This window comes from Triturus cristatus, chromosome 11 (genome assembly GCF_964204655.1).
Source record: "Triturus cristatus chromosome 11, aTriCri1.1, whole genome shotgun sequence".
NCBI classification, from domain to species: Eukaryota; Metazoa; Chordata; class Amphibia; order Caudata; family Salamandridae; genus Triturus; species Triturus cristatus.
Window position 1 is genome coordinate 1,148,260,159 of NC_140594.1, and position 17,119 is coordinate 1,148,277,277.

Consider the following 17,119-nt stretch of genomic DNA (forward strand, 5'->3'; position numbering starts at 1 on the left):
GCACAAACGCCTAAGTGTCTATATGAGATGCGAGAGGCAGAAAACTTTCCATGGCAGCAGGGCTATGAATCACTTGCAGGAGGACGGAAAGGCTGAGTCCTTTGCTTGTGAGCTAAAGGAAATGTTTACCTAAATCACTAGACAGGAATGCATCGGCTGAAGAGCAAGATAGATAATTCGAAGGTGAAATACAGCTTCTTGGCAGGCAGGCGAAAACTGGCCGAGGCAGGCACCGTTAGCTGCACAGGGAGTAGGACAAAGTTCATGGATACAGATGCGAGCTCAAGCTGAAGCTGTCAGAGACAGAGAGCAGGGAAAGGCTTTGAGGACAGAATCGGGCCTACTTGCCTGAACTGTAAAAATGGAGTAACTTAGCCATATAAAGTCGGTGGCCTTTCATACTTAGGAATCGAATATCCAGCCCATTGATGGCGGATCTGACAGAGAACATGTCGACGGTAGACACACATATATTTGCGTTCTTAGAAACTGGAACTGGAGGGAACATACATGTATTTGTAACATGCATATAGAACCGTTGGGGTCCAAGATAGGGGACATAACTGATCAGGAAAATCCACATTTCCACAGGTAGGCACAGTTTACTCTGTCAAAAGCCCTAGTGGCGTCTAGTATGATGACTGGAAGAGGAACTTGATAGTAGCTATATCAATTGCCCCTATTAAATTGTATGTTAGCTCATGGATACCCCTTCCCATTCCAAAACCTTTCTGATCCTCGTGTAAGAGGCCCCCCTCTACCCCATTTAGCCTCTCTGCCAATATTTCTGTGAAGATTTTATAATCGCAATTTAATCGCAAAATGGGCCTGTAGGAATCACATGAGTTTAGGGGCTTTTATGGTTTAGGAATCAATGTTATTGCAGCCTCATTCCAAGATCCTGGCATTTCTACCCCCTTCTCAAAAATATCCATAAACAGCTTTATCATAACTGGCAATAAAACCTCTTTCAATATTTTATAAATTTCTGAAGGTAACCCATCTGGACCTGCTGCTTTTCCTGCCTTCCCTGCCCTAATTACGTTCCTGGTCTCCATAAGGGTAATGGTGCTATTAATTTTTTCGCTTCTGCTTTCACTGACACTGCAGGGAACATCCTGTTCTAGCCAAACCTTTACATCCTCCTCCGTAACGACCATTTCCTCTTGGTATAGCTCCCCAAAATGTTTATGGAATGCTTCCTCTATTTCTTTACTGCCAAGGAGAAGTCTGCCCGAAATCTCACAACTAATTCCTTTTTATGATCCCTCTCACTTGTTCACCGTTGGCTTTCCAGGCTAGAAGCCTTCCACATCCTTCTCCATATTTGAAGTGAGCAAGTTTACTCGCTTGCCACCTTTTCCTTAATCTCTCTTCTACTACTCCTGAGTGTTCCAGACTTAAGGCTTGGCAGAGATTTGTAATTCATCTATCTCACTCTCCCCTACAGCAGCTAAGAGGTGCTGTTCCAGCAGCTGGATAATACTTTTCAACTTATCTACCTCTGCTCTAAGCTTTTTCCTTTTATATACTTCGACGGAAGTTATTCTCCCCCCTCAGAAAGGCCTTATATGCATCCCATACAACCCCCAGTGGGGCGCTGTCCACATTTATAGAGAAGAACTCCTCAGTCTCCAATATAAGCTTCATGGTGGCTACGTCATCTATTATTAGGGAACGGTCCATCGCCCATCTCTTCTATATTAAACTAGTGGATTGGACCGAGCTAATGTTACCCCAGAGTGATCTGACAGATGGGATCCAACATGCTTAATATCCTGCACACATTCCTTAATTTCTTGATCAATTGAAAATAAATCAATTCTTGATTGATGCTCATTTTATTTGTTATTGTATGTAAACCCCTTCCTGGCTTACATCTTTTCCCTCCATATTTCACACCACCCTAGCTGTTTAATAGAAGTTTTAATTAAAAGGGCAGCATCTTACTATTAACCGAGCGGTCCAATCCGCTGTCTAAAATCACATTAAAGTCTCTGGCCTAATGACTAGGTCTGGGAAATTCAAAAACTCTGCCAGCAGTCTTCTGAATGAACTAGGGTCATCTGTGTTTGGGCCATAATACATAACTGTTAGACCTGGCACATTGGTGTGAGTCTCCCTTCCATTTTTCGCTGTTGCCTCATATGTTTTTGCTGGTGTTAGTTGCTCAGGGCACTGTGCCATTGCTGTCCAGTGCCACAGTGTAAGTGCTCCCTATTGTAAATTGATGTATGATTTGTGATTCCATGATTGGTTGGTTTGGTTTACTAGTCAGACCCTAGTACCGTGCACCAGGAGGGCCCAGGGCTTGTAATCCAAATACTGCTGGTGGGCTTGCAGCACTGGTTGTGCCACCCACAAAAGCAGCCTGTAAACATGTGTCTAAGGTCTGCCATTGCAGAGCCTGTGTGCAGTCTGGTACTGTCATGCTGACTGGGCAAGTGCACCCACTTGCCAGTCCCTAAACCTTCCCTTTTCTTCATATCAGACACCCCTATGGTAGGCCCAAGGGCAGGGTGCATTGTAAGGATAAGGTAGAACATGCCCTGGAGTGTGTGGCATGTTCTAATAGTGAATTACAGCCACTTTCGTTTTTCACTATTGCAAGGCTACCTGTTCTCCATAGGCCAGAATGGACAGTTTGGTTATTACATCTTATAATCTTAACTGACTCAGAGAACATGGTAGCAATTCGAATTTAGTATGCCTGAACTCAGGATGATAAAATACATCTTTTAGTGAAGTTGGTTTTAACATTTTGTGTTTGAAAATGCCACTTTTAGAAAGTAGGCATTTTCTTGTCTAACCATTCAAACCTGCCTCTGCTAGGCTGTATGTATTCCTTTGTCTGGAGCTTGAGTGACAGGGCTGGGGAATTCCAGGAGACAAGGTGAGGTGCCCCAGTGGTGAATAGAGAGATCTGCCTCTAGATGGGTGGGAGGATTTGCACCTGGGACCTGAATAGGGCTGTGCCTGCCTTCCACAAGGCTGGCTCCACCTACTGGGGAGCAGCTGATGTCTCTGCCCTGCACAGTGAATGAAGAGAAGGAATCATGTCAACAAAGTGCTCCAGGGCTGTACTTGCCTTCCACAATGCTGGCTCCACGTCCTGTGGGGTATCTAATGTTTCTGCCCTGCACTGTGAAAGGAACGGAGAAGTCTGGTAAACAGAGTGCTCAGGAACTGGTTTGGACTGGGAAAAGGCCCCTCTGCCTTCAGAGGACAAAGGATTTCTGGGTATAAATATTGGGACCCTGATCCCAAGAAATTAGATCACTTAGGGAAAACAAGAAGAACCTCTGCTGAGGGAGTAACCAGAAGAAGCTGAGGAGGAAACTATCCCTGAACCTGGGGGATTGGCCTGCAGTGGTTGCCTTACTGCCAAAGAGAGGAGAAAGGAACTTTGTGTGTACTTTTGCTCAACTTGTGAAGGATCTCCAAGGGCTTGGAAAAGAGCTTGCCTCCTGCTGAAGTCTCAGGAACAACAGACTTCACCTCTCAGCTCCCCAGAGTTCTTTGAAAGTGCCTGCTGCTGTTGTTGGGCCTTCTGAGGGACTGCGTGTCGCAAGGAGCTGGAAGCGCGACACAAGAAGGAGAAGCGTGCCGCCGTCGGAGCTGTTGTCGTCGCATCTCTTAAAGAGTGTTGCCGCTGCAGCATCGCATCGAGCGGAAGCATCTCGCATCATCCAGGAAGTGTCTCGCAACGCCGAAGAAGCGTGTCGCAGCCATCGTAGCTGACGCATTGCACCGCATCAAGAGAAGAGTCTCGCATCGAGGAAGAAGCGTGTTGCCATCGCAGCCATCGTAGTTGTCGCATTGCACCGCATCAAGAAAAGCGCCTGGCAACCACGGAGAAGCGTGCCGCCGTCGGATCTGCTGTCATCGCATCGCATAAAGGGGTGTCCTCGCTGCAACATTGCATCGAGCAGAGGCGTCTCGCAGACGTTGGAGAAGAGTGTCGCTCACTCTTACCTTCAAGCCTTTGAGAGCCACGGAGCCCCCCGATCCTCCACCATTCACTAGTGAGAGGTCCCCCGCCCTTGCACTCAAGGTAATTATATCAATCTAGCCCAAGCCCTTGGGACTTTTTCAATTGTGCTTTCAGCATTTGCGAGGATGTGACACCCCATCCTTTGTCTTTTTTAGGTGCTCCCTCACCCCACACCACTCTCCACTTGTCCTGAGGAAGACCCCGCGAGTAAGGTCTGAACAACCTACACACCAATTGGGGTCGAAACGTCGAGACTTGAAAATTGCCAGTCCTTTCAACAGTACTTATTTTACTGTGAAATCTTGTGCTACATGGCTAAGCTGTACAGATATTATGTACTGTGATGAATATGTTATTGATTACTCGGTGTACCGGCATATGAGGAATATATGCCATAACTGCTTGTGATTTTTTGGTCACTATTGCTTACTTTACCTCACTACCACACTTGAATCACAACCTTCCCCTCCTCTTTCCTTCCTTTTGGGCACTAGCATATTGAAACCCTAACCTACAAATGTATGCTCTTTAAATCTGTCTGAAAGAAATAATGCTCAGTTTCAGTGTGAATAAATAACACTGCAACAAAAAGTTTATGTTTGTTTATATGTTGTTTTTTGCTATTGATTTCCATTTGAATTTTCTCCCCGTTCAACACTGATGATATTATTTTGCTGGGATCACCCTATGATATACTGTCTAGTACCCAGGTCCCAGTGATTCCGGGTTTACCCTTTTGTGTAACCTTAATAACTGTATGGATCTCTGCATAGGTATGTAAGTACCTCTTTAGATTGGTCCCTCGCTGTGGTAGTGAGTGTTGACATATGTAATAGTATGTAAAGTGTCTCTATTTGTTTTGTGTACTTAACTGTTGACTGTATATCACAGTATATGTGTAAATCTCTCCGTCATCATACGACTGCCAGTCTAAGGTTAAGTATAGTTTTTGAATCTGGTATATCAGGAGCTAAGTTAGTAATTGAGTACCTTTACACCTGGATGTATACTTCGCTACATCTCACTGTAACAGAGTTATTTCTGCATTTAAAAATGACTCTATGAATAAACCACAGAATGTCTATATGGAGATCTCAAAAACTATTTTACTACCGTATGTCACTTATTGTCTAGCTATATTAGCATACTGACAATAATCAGTTCTGCAAAACTGACATTTGGTATATAACTACATGCTTGTGTTTCTCACTGAGTACAAAATATGTAGTATACATTTATTTACTCTAACCACTTACCTACATGTACTTCCAAAACACATTATTTGTTTAGCACCTTGATAAAATAACTTTGGACACTCTTTACAAAATATTTTTACGTGTTTTCTCGTTACTGTACTTTTCCCCATTAACTTCATGTACCCTTCATTTTACATTGCCTTTAACTTTTGTATACATCATAGACATTTTCAACCACCTTATGTACACACATAGCTTTTCAAACACATTTATTTGTTAAACTACACCCTAAATCACGTACCTGTTAAATTAGTTTGTTGGTCTCAAAATGTTTCAAGAGTATCAGGTATAATCACTTCTCTCTGAAAACGTGAAAGCTATGCATATTATGGTACGCAACTCTCATACATAGCAACCATTAATGGCAACCTTTTCAATTTCGCTTTCAGGGTTACCCAGGCACGAAACAAATCAAAGTCTTCCTATACTTTTTTCGCTATGTCACTTTTCAATAGTCGATATTTTTAACCCTTGCTTACTCGCCTGTTAAAAAGCCCAACCAGATAGTCTTTGGGGGCAGATTCACAAAGCCACTGCGGCGCTCAGTGTGGCCCCCATGTAACATTGAGGCATATTCACAAATCTATATGAGAGCCCATTAAAGCATTTAACATTGTACTACCATTAATTTGCATCTAAATTTTACTTTATAAGATAATACTGATTTAGAAAATAAGCCCTCTATAATAAGCAATGTGTCTAAACCACTCTCCTTTTACCTTTTAAAAGTACAGTCTATTTAGGACCCTTCCCTCCACACTGTTTTAGCTCAGTTTCCATAGCAACCCCCTTTGGAACACTCCCTTGTACCAGTAGGTCCCATCCAATAAAATATACATATTTAAAACAGGTCCTGTCCTCCATTTTAACTACATTTCATTTTAAAAACTGTCTCATTCAATGCCAGCCTTCTCGTGTGTCCTACTCTTCCCTATCTTCAAAATGATTAGAATGTGGATTGCGGGTCATAGCTTTGTGTTGTGGGCCAGAAAGTGTGCTAGAAAGAGTGGCATTACAGAAATGTGGGTTTGCCTAATGTGCAAATTGCTTGGGTTGGCCAGAGAGGGTTAACGTGGCATCAATTGCTGCCTTTGATTTAAAGCATTGCTTATGGCCAACATCCAGACCTCATGATTGTATACTGTGCTGGTAATGGCCTAGGCTCACTTCCTGGGGTAGGACTGGATATTCTTATGAAGGATACCTTTGGTCAATTAATGGCACTTTCCCTACACTGCCTTAGTGTTCTCCAAAATTTGGCAAAGGCAGAAATGGATTTGGTCAAATACATTTTGTCCACAGATAGACAAAGCCAGGAAACATGCCAATAAAAATGTTTCTGTATTCTTCGGAGACCATGACATGGGCTCTATTTACAACAACAATTCACGCTTTGACATTGACGGTATCTACACAAACTATAACTCGCGCGACCGCCACTCTATCACAAGAATGATGTCATCAGTGATGTCATGAGTGATGCCACTGACCATGTCATGAGTGATGTAATATGTGACATCATGAGCAGTGGATTGCGGGTGCGCGAGTTATAGTTATCTGAACTAACTATAACGGGGGAATTTCAATGGTTTTTTACGAGTGAAATGTCCAGCTAACTATAACATGTGTGAACCCTATGGTTTTTTAAGTGAATATAGATACATATACACATATATATACATGTATATATATACATCTATACGTATATACACACATATATATACACATATATACATATATAAATATATAAACATATATATTAATTTAAATATATGTATATATACACTCACATTACCTACTGGCGGTCGCCAGTAGGTAGTTATAGTTAGGACCCTGTTTCCATAGGAAATCCGCAACATTCTATTTGGAATAACTTTGGCGCCGGTCGACGAATCCTCGCGAAATTTTCAAAATAGGTGGGGCGCTACGCTCCGCTCCTACCCTGAAAGTCTCGGGGGGATTCGTCAAGCAGGGGCCGAGAAAAAAGGGGGGTCCCAAAACGCATTTTCCCCATGCATTTTTCCATAGGACCTTTAGACACAGCTACAGCCCGAACGGCTGAACAGAATTACTTGAAATTTGGCAGAGAGGTAGCCATAAGGTCAAGGAAGTGCCTTTTGCAGGTCTGGTGTAAATCTGTTCAGTATTTCCTGAGAAAATAGCATTTAAAAGCATATATATATGTGGGCGGAGCCTAACCACACATCTCATCCTGAGATCTGATTGGCTGTCAGCACTTCATCCAAGAAGTGTTGGCAGCCATCTTGGGACCAATATACATGATAGCACCTCATTAAAAAGCATTGCAGTTAATAGAAGGTTTTAAGACTTTAGTTACATTATAAATCATTTGTTGATGGTACCATACTCATTTTAGGAATTGTGGTATGTTCTAAGGTGATTTCACCATGTGAAAAAGCCTTCTGCTGGGATATCATGATTGAGAGAAAAATATTTTCTCATGCTTTTACCACAGAGGTTTGGAAGGTGATCTATAGGCTAAACTGAGAGCTTATTTTCTGTAAATTCACATTATCTTTCTCAGTCATGTGAGAATGAAGTCTGACATTCTCAGTAAAACATGTACATCCAACAAGGGCAGAGACTGTCAGTTGATTCCTTTGTGTTCTACTGCAGCTTCCCAGAGTGTTCCAAAGAACTACTAGAGCGCTAACAGTCCTACTTATGATAAACGTATGGCACACCTGAAGCCATCTTGCTTGGATTAAAGTGGTAACTCTTAAAACATTTAATTTAAAAAGGAACAAAATGAGGGGGTTCATTTTTCCATAAAAAGTATGATTAGTGCTGCAGAAAGAAAAATTAGGGCACATTTTGAGTGACTTCTCAAATCCTCTTCTATTTCATTAAAAAATTCTGACATGCAGACTGAAACATGCACTTTCAATACCAGCAGCAGTTTTCCCTGGTGAGCAGTAGCTTTACTACAGTGATCTAATGAGCAAAAAGAGTGCTAACATTCTGAATTTATGGCAAATGTGTGACACATCTGAATGCCTTCTTGATGGAATCAAAGTAAAAAACTGAAAGTATTTCCTACTGAGGAGACTGCAGTAAATGAGGAAATTAGGAAACTTCATAACAAATAAGTCTCCCAAGATGGCCACCAGAGACAAAAGAGCCCAAATGTAGCCCAAATATCACCCAGATGTAGCCCAAGTATAGCCCAATGACAGAATGTCCCAGAATGTTCTTAAAAACAACTAGAGCGCTTACTGTCTTCATTATGACAAAAGTATGGCACACCTGAAGCCATCTTGATTGGAATAAACTGGTAACACTTAAAACATTTAATTTAAAAAGGAACACAATGAGGAGGTTCATTTTGCCATAGAAATTATGATTAATGCTGAAGAAAGAAAATGAGGGCACATTTTGAGTGACTTCTCAAATCCTCTTCTATTTCATTAAAAAATTCTGACATGCAGACTGAAACATGCACTTTTAATACCAGGAGCAGACTTCCATGGTGCAGTAGTTTTACTACAGTGATCTAATGAGCAACTAGAGTGCTAACATTCAGAATTTATGGCAAATGTGTGACATATCTGAATACCTTCATGATGGAATCAAAGTAAAAAACTGAAAGCATTTCCTACTGAGGAGACTGCAGTACATGAGGAAATTAGGAAACTTCATAACAAATAAATCTCCCAAGATGGCCACCGGAGACAAAAGAGCCCAAATGTAGCCCAAAATCACCCAGATGTAGCCCAAATATAGCCCAATGACAGAAGTGTGCAAAACACTTATTATTTTGTGTTTTTGCAGTGTTATATAGTGCAGACTTGTCAGGTATTGGAGTGCTTTACATGAGCATTGGTTACATCACACAAGAACAAATTCATTTTGGTTGTAGACATGGGGAGACTAAGTGATTTGACCAGAATCACAGAATGTCGAGCTGAAGCAGAAACTGCAACCTGGTTCCCCAGTTGCAAAGTCTGCAGTTCTGGAAGTAACACCACATCCTCTCCCCTAAGTGCAACATTTAATCAAGTGGTCAACTGGATAAAAAAACATAAAGATAACAAATAATTTAAAAGTGCTTTGTCGCTATTTGAAAACTCAGAAAATATGTCCTTATTTTAGTCTTTTAGAGCACTAACCATAATTTTGATGCCAATAAGACCCTCTCATATATGTAATTTCTAAAGGAAATGCTCTAGGTATTACAGTTTTGATTACATCAAGATGATGTCAGGCGTTCCACACTTTTGTAATAAATATAGAATGTTAGCAATCTAGTTGTTCATTAGGATACTGTTGAGAGGCAGAGGCCAGGGGCACGGACTCTGAAAATTGAAGGCAGGTAGGAGGGTGCAAAGGCAACAATTTAACCACACTGAGCAGGCAGGAAGGGCCGTGGAAGCACAACAGACTATGGAGGGCAGTGGAAAGGGAGGCAGGGGCAACAAACCAACAATACAGGACTTGCAAGAGAGGCTGTTGAAGGGAAGATCTATTACGGGTCAAGGAAGCTAGAGGCGGTCCCCAGATCCCCGGGAGCCACCACAGAACTGAGCAGGAGAGTGAGTCAGGGACAAAAGGGGCACCTTAATTTGAGCCGGGGTGCCTAGGAACGCTTGCTCCAAAAATGAAGAAAACAGACATATGAGACATGGAATTGGAGGCAGAATACAATGGCAGTTTAATGAGAAGATGCAACTTCAAAGAAACCGCAGAATAGAGACATAAAGTACAAAATACAGAATCCAGATAATCATACAGCTGTCATAATATTCTCTGTATTTCAATTAATGTACTGACAGAGAGAGAGAGAAAACACATCTATAAATGCATCATGAGAAACAAGTTACACCAAGGAAAATGTTACCTAGGAACACTCACGTTTACTCTTAGAGCAAGCATTCCTGCAATTACAATACAAAATCTTTTAAATGCAAAAGTAAAGAGAACAATGGTTAAACATAACATGACATTTCATATAGGTAAAATAGAATAAGATACTTCAAGCAAAGCAGAGCAAGACATTTTAAGCAAAGGAAGACAAGAGCTCCCAGCTCTTGGGGAAAACCTGCACTGCCTGTTAACCTACATACAGACGGCGAGGTAGTCCGTCGATATCTGTGGGTGCTCCCTTTTTATATCATTTTGTGGGCTCCTTTGCACGCTACATCTACCTACGTATGCTACCCAAAAGCTTCGTCTGCAGATTTTACCAGACATTTCGTCATTTACCCACTTAATGCTGACAATGGACTGGGTGAAAAGGTCAGTCTCTCAGGCCAATCGCTTATCGTAAGTTCCATAGAGCAAGCAGAAAATAATGGGTATTGTACGGGAATTCAATATATTCATGTATAAAATCTCCTCAGTTCTCCTAACTTGACGCTCTGCGGTTGCCACTTCCTTAAAAGCGGGAAACCTGCCCAGGAAGCAAGTACCAGTCCAGGATGCAGCCTACTGTATGTCGACAGCTTCAGGGGGATGTTGAACTTTGATACCGAGCACGGAGCACTCGGGTAGGGTGGGGGCTACTAGTTTGGATCAGAAGGCCTCGCAGACCTGCCTTCAGACTGCTATACACTAAAATTGCAGAGCTATGGTCAATTTAACAAAGAGGCCTACATATTGAACAGAAGGGCCTACACAGGGGTTTTATGCTGGCTGAGTGGTAAGGATGTCTCAGGATAATTATATAGCAACACAGGACCCGCTGGTCAATTTAATACGGCCTACAAATGCAGCTGGCAGGGCAAGGACAAGGGTCTCATACTTCAGGTGTGGACAGAACGGGCCAGGGGCCCCCTGTGATACAAAATCTACCCTCCTTCAAGGCTGTGGCAATGTAATAGACCATTGTGGGCAGAAGGAAGAGGCAATGGTAGTACAACCATACATGCCAACAGACCCGATTCAGCCAGGAAACGTCCAATGTTTTTAAGCTCAAATGGGCTTTATTTGATCTGTCTCCTGTCTACAATATCCTCTTTTTCAATGTAACTCAAAGGGGAAAATCAATACCCCAGTTTTTTTTCAAAATCTCCCTCTTACCAAGTTCAAAATGTTCGCAAGTATGGTACATTGGATCATGGAAGGAAATGGGATAGGGACATGGACTTGGATAACAGAGGACAGGAGGGACATGGAGAGGTGCACCAAACTGACCCTGCAGGGCAGGCATCAGGGTTTGCAGCAGCACAATACACCACACAGGGCATGCAGGACGGGAGTGCAGCACAACAATCCATAGAAAGCAAGAGGGAGGGGACAGGACCATGCACATGGACAACAGAGAACAGAGGGGCAAGAGGCAATGGTAGCTAGCTGACCATAATGGACAGACAGGAGAGAAAGCTGCAGCATAACAGACCATAAAGGGCAGGAGGGACGGATCAGGGGCATTACAATGGAACAGACAAGCCAGGAGGGAGGGAGTAGGGCTGGGGGCAAGGGGGCAGGGCAGGAGCAGCAAGAAAGCCATGGAGGTCAGGCAGGATGGGCACTAGAAGCAAGACACACCATGAAGAGCAACAGTGAGACTGTGATGGCATAGCAATCAAATGAAGGAAGAATAAAATATTGAAGACAGATGGGCTATATTTAATGAGGTCCAGTATACAGGCCCTGAATTGGTTAAACGGAAAGGGTATACAGTTCCTCTGTTCGTAAAGGAGAGAGTGGAGGATACTCTCCTTGAAATTAGACTAAGTGGGGGGTAGTGTTCAGTAAGCCTTAAGGGTATAGGACTGTGTGGGGTGGGGGAACCCACATTGGTGGAACTAAAACCCTCACACACCCAGCAAGCTAGGTGTCATGCTTCATCATCTGGGTTTTGCTCCTCGTCGGGTCGGCGCTGCAATTCCCGACGGGCACCCAGGGATGGGGCTCTTTGGCGGAGATCTTTTGTTCCTTGCCGAGGGTGAGTGCAAGTGAGGGCCAGGGGGGTGTAGATGTTTGTGAGTGTGGTTAAAAAGGGTTGGTTAGTCTGGATAATAGATTTATTTGGTCAGTAAACCACCCTAGTAAAATGAAAAGAGAGGCGGTAGTCTTGACTAGATGGGTCAGGGACTACTCTACTCTGCTCTGGTGGTCGACATGTTTCATGCCTACAAGGTCAGGGGGATCCAGCGGCAATTCATCAGGACCAGTGATTACAACTATCTACAAAAATGTGAGGGTGTGATACTAATTATTTACAGTGATATAAAAACTACCCTAAGTAAGTGTCGGAATAACTAGACTCTTACATACTGGACAGGCCTAACGTATTAGAAAGTGCCACTCCAGTCGGTACTTGGCGAGCCTCTTGGGGATGCGTACTTGCCTAAGTTTAGTCGCCCAAGGGTGGTTTATAGACCTACCCCGCTCCGCCGAAACCGGGAAGTGATGGCATACACACAGACCATGGAGGGAAGGTGGGAGGGGGTCAGGGGCAGCTAACTGACCACACAGGGAAGGTGGGAGGGGCCATGGCAGCACAGAAGACCATGCATGGCAAGTGGGAGGGTTAGTGGCAGCACAATGGCTATGATGGTGTTCTGCTTGGGTTTTCAGCTAGAACCCGCTCCTCAGAGCCTCACTAACCCAGTCAGAACGTTACCCCCTCCCTAGGACCTATTTACAATAGGTAACCACATATATATCTACCACCTAAGGACAGGGAATTCCTACTATACATACCAAGACCTCTTATAATCGGTGGCCTCGCGATCCCATACGGATCCAGACCTCTCTGCCCATACGACAGTATCACAAGTGGCGGCCTCGCGATCCCATACGAATCCAGACCTCTCTACCCAGACGGCAGTCTCAGCACAAGTGGCGGCCTCGCGATCCCATACGAATCCAGACCTCTCTGCCCATACGACAGTATCACAAGTGGCGGCCTCGCGATCCGATACGAATCCAGACCTCTCTGCCCATACGACAGTATCACAAGTGGCGGCCTCGCGATCCCATACGAATCCAGACCTCTCTACCCAGACGGCAGTCTCAGCACAAGTGGCGGCCTCGCGATCCCATACGAATCCAGACCTCTCTACCCAGACGGCAGTCTCAGTATCACAAGTGGCGGCCTCGCGATCCCATACGAATCCAGACCTCTCTACCCAGACGGCAGTCTCAGTATCACAAGTGGCGGCCTCGCGATCCCATACGAATCCAGACCTCTCTACGATCACCATAACATACAAAAAGGGGCTCACTATTCATCCGATCACACAAGGACTGCCAGTTCGAGCACAGCCTGTTCTTCGGTTCGAGGGGCTCCTCTCTCCCTTATCCAGTTACCACTTACCTGATCAGGGTTAACATCTGTTCATGTAGCCGCAGCTGACTAGAGGAATAGGCTACCCTCTCATACAAGAACACGCAGCACATGTTGGTTCACTACAAACTGGATACTTTATTACTCATTACATACGCAATCACATAACATTACAATATAACACATAACCTGCAAAGAAAAGTGAAAGGTTAAGTTGTACGCTCGAATAAGAAAGGGTCGACATCACCTTAGTAGTGTGTAGCCTGCACTCCGTGGTCATCTAGGTTCCCTTCTCATCTGTGCCTCGGCTCGCCTGGAAGTCACCCTTCTCCGAGTCACTGGGACCTCTTCCTTATCGGCTACTCTCTCCTCTCTGGCTATTCTGCTAGGAGAGTATCTGTCTCTCGGTTTTTTCTCCGCCTTCAAGATGGCGTCTGTCTTCCCTGGAATAAGTAGTAGATTTACTGCTAACGGCTAGATGCCGCCTACGGACTGAACATGTAACTGCCTCAGACTTTCACTAATATAGAGGTGCGTTTCCTCATGGAAAATTCCGGCCCGTAACCTGCCGCCCACCAAATTCTTGTACCTCCCCGTACCAAGGACACGGTCCCAGCCGGCCGGCCTGATGTAGTGTCTTCGGCATGAAGAAAAATACAATCCTTCGATAAGGGCCGGCATGAACCGGTTCTCTCCAAGCGAATAACACCTCATAACTAAAACATTACATTTGACCTAGAAGCACCCCAAGCTGCCGGAGCAGAAAGAAAGATGGAGTCTCTCCCGTTTGAGGCCTACCAGACCTGAATTCAGCACAGCTCCATGAAATACCCTCACTACAGGACAGGTTATCCCTAATACTAACGAATCTATCCCCTAGGCTATGTGTGCAAGCCCTGATCTATGGGGAAGAACACAGGAGCATGTCGAAGTGCCTAGTAAATAGGCTCCATTCACTACTCTAACGCTGAAAGGTGAATGGTAAGAGACTGAAGTCACATCCAATTACCTTTCAACACAAGAAGGCCGGGAATATCAAGCAGAACAGATGGGCAAGAAGGAGGGTGGAGGGGCATGCACAAAGGACGATGGAGGATAGAAGGGAGGGTCAGGACCTGTGCACAGACAAGAAAGTTCATGGGAAGGGACCTCACAACAGACCACACGGGGCAGGCAGGAGGAGCAGTTGCAGCACAACAGACCAGGGAGGGCAGAAGGGTGTGGCAGTACAATGGACCATGTAGGACAGGAGGAAGAGGATAGGGGCATGGCATGTGGACAGGCAGGGTGGAGGTGGCAGGGACAGGTTACAGTCATCTGACAATGCTAGGCAGGTGGGAGGGGAGTGGCAGCTCAACAGAACACTCAGAGTAGATAGGAGTGGCAGGTCCATGGGACATGGTGGGCAAAAAGGATGGAGCAGGGGCATGCACAAAGACATCGGAGGGCAGGAGGAAGGAGAATAGGGGCAGCAAGCTAAGCACAGAGTTTAAGCAGGAGGTCAATGATGGGGCATAGAATTGGGCAATGGAGGGCAGGAGGAGTGGACTGGTACATCATACTAAATTGAGGGCAGTGGCAGCACATCAGACCATGCATGGCAGGAGGGAGGAGGCTAGTCCATGGATTCACACAACAGAGGATAGGGAGGAAGGGGATGGGGCAGCAAGCTAACTGTTCAGAGAAGGCGGGTATTAGGAACTTTATTGTTTTTAAAACATTGTGTCTGTGCGAACTACTTAAAATATGAACAAGTATGCAGCATAATCTCACTTTTATTCAGGAAGAAGAGGACGTTTGTGACTGTGACTCCGGGCTCACTTGGCAGAAACACCCCCTGACCCTCCACCCCCTATCGCAAAATGTAATGCCCGTGAAAAGGGTAGGTGAACACAGTGTTATATAGAACATAGTCCTGAGAGCACGATTGAAAATGAAAACTAGATATAGTGTATGGTATAAACTATGCACCAAAAAGTGTGATATAAGATGAACCGGGCGTGCAATATAATATGCAATACATTGTGCGCAATGACAGATTCATTGGAGAGCGCGAGATAGCACAGGCACTAGCGCGTGCTATGCGATATGCGCCTTGGAGTGTAATATGCACAGGGCAGTGTTGTGTAACCTAACTAGTCTCTAAAGTTGTAATATAAAATATGTGCTGGGAAGTGTAACGTTGCATATGCACTGTGACAAAGATATGGATCCCAGATTGTAATATGTATGGCATAGCACTGTGCGTTATAACATAGGCATCGAGAAAGGCATGTTAGATGGGGCAATATAACCCGTGCGAAGACAAGTGTGGCATGACATATTCACGGGGTGGTGTTACAGTGCACATGGGCTAGAGAGTGTCATAGCATATGCACTAGCTAGTGGAATACAACACAGAGGTGTGTGGCACTCGGCAGGCAATGGTGGGTGTAACACAGCATTGGGCTCTGTCAGGAGCACGCTGTGACTCTCAAGTGATGTTCGTCCCCTTTCCAGAGAGTAAAATAAAAAGTATTACACATCCGGCAGTGGATGTGTGTTTTATTAACCGTGAGGGGGGTTTCTTGCATAGTTTTGGTCGAATTTTTGTCGAATCCCCTTTGAATGGCTTGGTGTGCATGTGTATTAAATGTGCCCGTCAATAGCTACCCATGTTTGTATAAATAAACGACAAGGGTGTCTACCAGGATTAGGCACGGTAGGGCATCAGACATGTCAGAGCTTCACTAGTGGTGTAAATACATTCCACGTGGATTCATTGCATGCATAGTCGCCTTTTAATGAATATCACGCAAATCGTCATGGTGATAGGTACGTACGGTTTGTCCAGCATGTCCTAGGTGTGTCTATGAATATATATTTTTTTAAAATAATGAAAAACAGTGGCCGGCCCTGGGGATTGGGGTCAAAAAAATATAATTAGGAGACTGGCCCTGGGGGATGGGGTCATCAGGGCCAATAAATTAGAATAAGAAGGGGAACCAAACAGCCCCCCTTCTTAAAAAAATAAAATAAATAAAAGACTGGCATCGTGCCGGAGGCCATGCCCCCTCCGTGCAGCACTCTGCAAACGCGCCCCCAACAGGCATCTCCAGTATGCGCCAGGGAGCTGCGCTGCAGCTAGGTGTTCTGAGGCCAAGCCCCTTATTACACCTCTCTGCAACGCAGCTCTGTGGCGCTTACTGGAGGTACCTAGTGGTCTAGTTTGACCCTAGGGACCCTTAGGATTCAAGGGGACTTAATCTCTCAACTTAGAACAGCCACAGGGCGCGTTTACACAGTGGTGAAGGGAGGGGACGGGGCCTGAGGTGACGTGTGCAAACACGCACTATGGCACGTTTTAAATTGGGGATATAATTTCCCTTCAATACTGAGGGCCCCTGGGGGCTAACTAGCCCACCAAGTGCTTCCAGTAAGCGCCTCTGAGCTGCATTGCAGAGAGGTGGTCCAGGCCGTGCCACTTTTTACACCTCTCTGCAACGCAGCTCTGTGGCACTTACTGGAGGTACCTAGTGGGCTAGTTGGACCCTAGGGACCCTCAGGATTCAAATGAACTTAATCTACCAACTAAAAATGGACACAGGGCGTGTTTACACAGTGGTGAATGGAGGG